Here is a 5,395-nt window from a genome sequence, read left to right on the forward strand (position 1 = left end):
TCCACCGACTTCACTGACAAGGTCCAGAAACTTACCCTGGATCCAGATGAAACCATGGTGTCCTTTGATGTAGTCTCTCTCTTCACTTGCATACCCACCACGGAGGCAGTGGAGACTGTCAGAAAACGACTACAAGAAGACAACTCCTTGGAGGACAGGACCAACTTCACACCCGATCAGATTTGCACACTGTTAGACCTCTGCCTCACCACTACATATTTCAAATACAACGAAGGCTATTACAGACAAAAACATGGCTGTGCCATGGGCTCCCCCGTGTCACCTATTGTAGCCAACCTTTACATGGAGGAAGTGGAAAGGAAGGCTCTTGGCTCTTTCAAAGGAAGAGTACCCAGCCACTGGTACAGATATGTAGACGACACCTGGGTCAAAATCAAGACACAAGAAGTGGAATCCTTCACTGCGCACATCAACGCTGTGGATAAAAACATCAAGTTCACCAGGGAAGACACAAAGGACGACTGTTTGCCTTTCCTGGACTGCGCTGTGCACATTGAAGAGAATGGCAACCTCAACATCGAAGTTTACCGGAAGCCCACACACACGGACCAGTACCTCCTGTTTGACTCCCATCACCCTCTGGAACACAAACTTGGAGTAATTAGGACCCTACACCACCGGGCAGAACATGTTCCCTCTAAGCCTGAAGGGAAAAAGAAGGAACACACACATGTAAATGAAGCACTCAAAACGTGCGGCTATCCTAAATGGGCGTTCTTAAAGTCAGCAAAGAGGCACAGAAAAGAAGATCAGACACCAGCGAGGGAGGATAAGAAGGACAGACGCAACAACATTGTCATCCCCTATGTAGCCGGTGTATCAGAGAAACTCAGGAGGGTTTTCTCCAAGCATGACATCCCGGTGTACTTCAGACCCAGCAACACACTCAGACAAAAACTGGTTCACCCGAAAGACAAAACGGCAAAACACAGACTTAACAATGTGGTGTATGCTGTACAGTGCAGCGAGGAATGCCCAGACCTCTACATTGGAGAGACCAAACAGCCACTTCACAAGCGCATGGCACAACACAGAAGAGCCACCTCCACAGGACAAGATTCAGCTGTCCATCTGCATCTTAAGGATAAAGGACACTCTTTCGAGGATGCCAATGTTCACATTTTGGACAGAGAGGACAGATGGTTTGAAAGAGGAGTGAAAGAAGCCATCTATGTCCACTGTGAGCGACCATCTTTGAACAGAGGCGGTGGTTTACGACACCAACTCTCTGCCATCTATAATCCAGTTTTGAGATCCCTTCCCAGACGCCTTAACGCCCACTCACACCCTGGGCCATCTGACCTCAGGAATTCGCATGATAAGGTGGGGCCAGGTTTCACAATGAACTCACCCGAAACTCTGGCTGATTGGGACCCACACCCAGTTCCACACCTTGGCTCAGGCGATTAGAGGATCATCAGGGGGTCCTTTTGTCCCTCTGTGGGGGGACACTCCCACTAGGTTTATATCTGGGACTCTCCACCATTTGACCTTAGAACTGAAGAAGCTTCTCGGATGAGAGGTGAAACGTCTTCAAGTAACTTAAAGAAGTCCAGACGCTTTTCTTTGCAAGCTCCTTTGACTCCAGAAAGGATAGATACTGTGCAACTTTCTACTAAGAGGACATTTTATGTGTCCTTGCATGGATTTCAAAGTGTTTCTGAACATATGTACAGCTCTAACCTTTAAAAAAGAAAAGAAGAAGAAACCCTTGGCTGTACTGTATTCATGGCATTAAATTTGGTTACCTCCTGCTGTAAAAACAAATCATAGAATCAAACCACTTCCACTTTTTTCACATGTACTCATAAATGAAGGTCTAGTAAAGTAGGAAATGGGAGGATGAGGAGTGAAGAGGGGTCTCATAACCACTTGTGCCTGAGGATTGGAAGGAGAGGAAGGGGGCGGGTGGGCATCCAGCAGACCCAAAACTGTGTCTGGTATTGGATTATAACCTCACAGCTAATTACTCCCAGACTCCTTAGCTCTGCGCCAGAAACTCTGCACAGATACAGTAAGTCAGCACGCTGCCTCTCCACCAAACAAAGAGAGAGACTGGCAGAAGGTCTACTGCAGCCACTCAGTGTGTAATTGATGAGGGACGAGTAAAGAAGGAAAATGAAAAGTTTTATGAGGGGAGACAGGGACAAATATATCGACTTGGAACACTTGTTGATGAACTGTAAGGGTGCACAAGGGGGTGTCGCTGCTTTCTAGATGATGAGATGATCAGCACTTGTTGCACAGTGATTTATTTAAAGTTTGGATCGACTCTGAACATCTGATAAAGCACATCATCAGTCAGCAGGCTGCAGAAAGGAGAAGCGACATGCTCTCCCATGACCAAGTACAGGCTCACTCCTGCCCCCTCCTCACTGCCACAGTCTCACCTCACAGTCTGGACGAGCAGCAGCAGCCAGCCAAAACATCTGGCTCTGTTAGAAGAGGCTACACTTCTCCCTCAACTGCTCATCGGAAACAATGGTCCTGTCTTTCCCCAGCTGGCAAACAGTCCTAGTTTAGACCAGGCACAGTCCACAGCTTTGTGGCCGCTCAGATACCAGGTAAAAACACACACAACCACCCAAAGCTAAGCAAGGCTGCAACTCATGCTTCTGGCCACAGAAACAAACATACACATCCAAAAGTAGTCCAGCTTCTGCTCAGTCAGCAGGGGCACAGCCAGAAGCCGAGCACCTCAGCCCACCGGGCCTGTTTCTCTTGGATTGCACATGTGTTTTTCTTCCCTACCTCCTCTAAAAACACACAGGTAGCTGGACAAGGATTGTGCACTACAGTCAAAACAGTGGACTCAAAAATACTCCAGGAAAATTGCTTCCTTAGTCTGATTTAAGGTTAAACGGGACAAATATTCCTGCTTTATATGTGGATTTTTGCATGCCTGTGAAAGAGCTTATAATGTATTAAAAGCTCAGCTCTGCTCAGAGATATGCAACAGGACATTTGAATAAATCCATCCATCGCTGACATCCTTTAACACAAGTCTGTTGGTTCAGCGGGCAACCTATTGCTTCCTGTGACGTATGTGCATTACACATTGTTTTAAAAAAAATCCTTCAGCAGCTTTACATGCACAAATCCTCCAAGCCACTTACTTAACCAATGATTAAAATGTAATTTCTATGCCATAATCCACTCCAATCCTTTCACCAATAATGGCCTTTTTATACACACAGAGAGAGAGAGAGAGAGAGAGAGAGAGAACCATGGCCAAAAAGTTGGGGATCACTGTGGCTTTATTTGATGCAGCACAATCTTGATCCGGAAGAAGGAATGACGCTAAGCCATGTGGGTAAGGAGGAGAAAGAGGAGGCAGAGGAGGACGAGAAGGAGGGGATCATTTTGTGCTTAGCATGGTGCTGTGCTTGTAAAGCCTCAACCGCTGGCCAAGAGCAGCCGACGCTGCATCACTGCCAGATGTTCAGACGGATTAAACAGCTCCTGATGCCTCTGACAAGCAGTGTGGCCATTAAGTAGGGATGCCTGTATCTTCTGATTATTAAAGTGCAGTTTTCTTTTTCCAATAGCAATGCAAGATTCACAAAAGCTTCCCTTTTATACATGATCCTTAACATTAATTTCTGTCATTTGAATGGCCTGATTTCGGTTAGAGACGGAGAGGTTGTCAAGTTTTTTCACATCTGGATGTAAAACAGTATGGAAGATATATATATATAAAAAAAAACTGCAATCAAGACTAAACACATTACTTCACAAATCCCATTAAATGGACCAAAAATAAAAGGCATATCGATCTCTGCACTATCATATCAATGAAGAAGTAAGTGAAGAGGCCATCACATGATATTTTGAATGGTATTTAACTCTGAATGAGAAAAGAAATGTTAAAAGAAATATAGAAATAAATAGGTTTAGGGTGATAAACAGGGCGAAATGTTACAAAATTAAAAATAAATACATTTAACAGAGAATAAATTAATGAACTTGAACAGCTGGTGTAGCCAGAAAGGGAACTCCTATCCACTCAAAGAAGTATGGATCAACAAGAGTCCCCCAATATGTTTGAGAGTCTGAATCTGGTGCAACAAGCAGAAAATATTTTCCATTTCATTTAATTATAATAATAAAGTGGAAGAAAAATTAGAGGCCTTAATTGTGCCCCAAGTCTAAATGCCTTTCCTTTTTTTTTTTTTTTTAAATTACTCGATTTGAACCGATCTTCTTATGAGAAGCTATTTCTTTGCAGTGTGGGTGATGACACAGCAGTGGAGGTGGCGCAGCGCCCTCTATAGGCGGAGACAGGAACTAACATCAGCGCTCGTGTGGCCCAGTGAACGCATAGGTGGATAATATCGAGGTCAAATGCATTGAGCATCGTGCAAAACTCACTGCAGTCCATCATTATAACACAGAGCGACATTATTATCTCAAAATTATCACATCACTGTGAGAAAACCGTCAAACAGATCAAAGATAATCGGTGGGGGCTGGCTGTCATGCGCAAAACTGCATATAAATGCACTGATATACACCCAATGGCACCAATGATGTGTTATAACTGAAGCCATTAATCATTTTCTCCCTTTAATATTAATGCAGGCGAACTAGCAGGCTTCAGATCAGGTGCTGGATCCTAATTGGCATGTTGAGCAGGAAAAAAAGGGCAGTCAGGTAAAGCCACAGCAAAGGTTATTTGATCACATTTAAAATTAAACTCTAATCTGTCCTAATTAGCAGAGACTGTAGCATCAAAATGACACTTTCCCACATCCAGGTGTTCAAATATATATCCAAACCGATGGCCCCGATTGCCTCTACGGCAGCTGAAGGCAGAACCATCCCAGCCTCCAGCTCAGCCCAGGCTGCCTGGCAGAGGAAACGTAAACTTACCTTGCAGACGCGTTGCGGAGAATCAGTCGCTGCTCGGAAATAATAATCCCGTGTGGCTGTCAGCGGGAATATGGGAGAGAAATCGCAGCGGGCTGGGTAAACAGAGAGCCGCTGAGCTGTGCTGACTGTACGAGGAGGTTCATTCAGCTGAATGATAGTGGAGAGTGAAGGCACTGACAAGTCGGTCAAAACAGCAGCACCACGCCTCCTGTCTTAAAGTCACCGCACTCTGCCTGCCTGTCTGCCTGCCTATCCGTGTGGGTGTGTGCGTGTGTGAGAGGTGAACACGACCGCATGAAATCATAGCTTGCTCATTACAGGAAAATAATACAAATGCAACAGCATCGTATAATTCTTTTTTTTTACTCCATATATACTAACTGGACAACATTTCTATGCTCCTGTGAAGCTCTTCATAAAGCACACTAACACAGGCTGTGCAAGAGCCTGGAAAAGGTTGTGTATTGGAGTCTTTTCCTCTACAAAAGCCTCTGATGATATA

The 5,395-nt window shown here is 44.8% G+C and overlaps 1 protein-coding gene across 7 annotated transcripts in view; it reads right to left on the minus strand.

Moving 5' to 3' along the window:
* Positions 1 to 5,103, minus strand: part of daam2 (dishevelled associated activator of morphogenesis 2) — a 115,427-nt gene extending 110,324 nt beyond the window's left edge. For 4 of the 7 annotated variants that reach the window (XM_085142560.1, XM_085142557.1, XM_085142558.1 and 1 more), the window contains exon 1: positions 4,894 to 5,102. The gene's annotated coding sequence lies outside the window, so the exon portion shown is untranslated. Of the gene's footprint in view, positions 1 to 4,893 lie in introns of all 7 variants that reach the window. The other 3 variants (XM_085142559.1, XM_085142556.1, XM_085142555.1) reach the window with 2 other exon arrangements.
* Between the last annotated feature and the right edge of the window lie 292 nt (positions 5,104 to 5,395).

This window comes from Neolamprologus multifasciatus, chromosome 19 (assembly GCF_963576455.1).
Source record: "Neolamprologus multifasciatus chromosome 19, fNeoMul1.2, whole genome shotgun sequence".
Lineage (NCBI taxonomy): Eukaryota > Metazoa > Chordata > Actinopteri > Cichliformes > Cichlidae > Neolamprologus > Neolamprologus multifasciatus.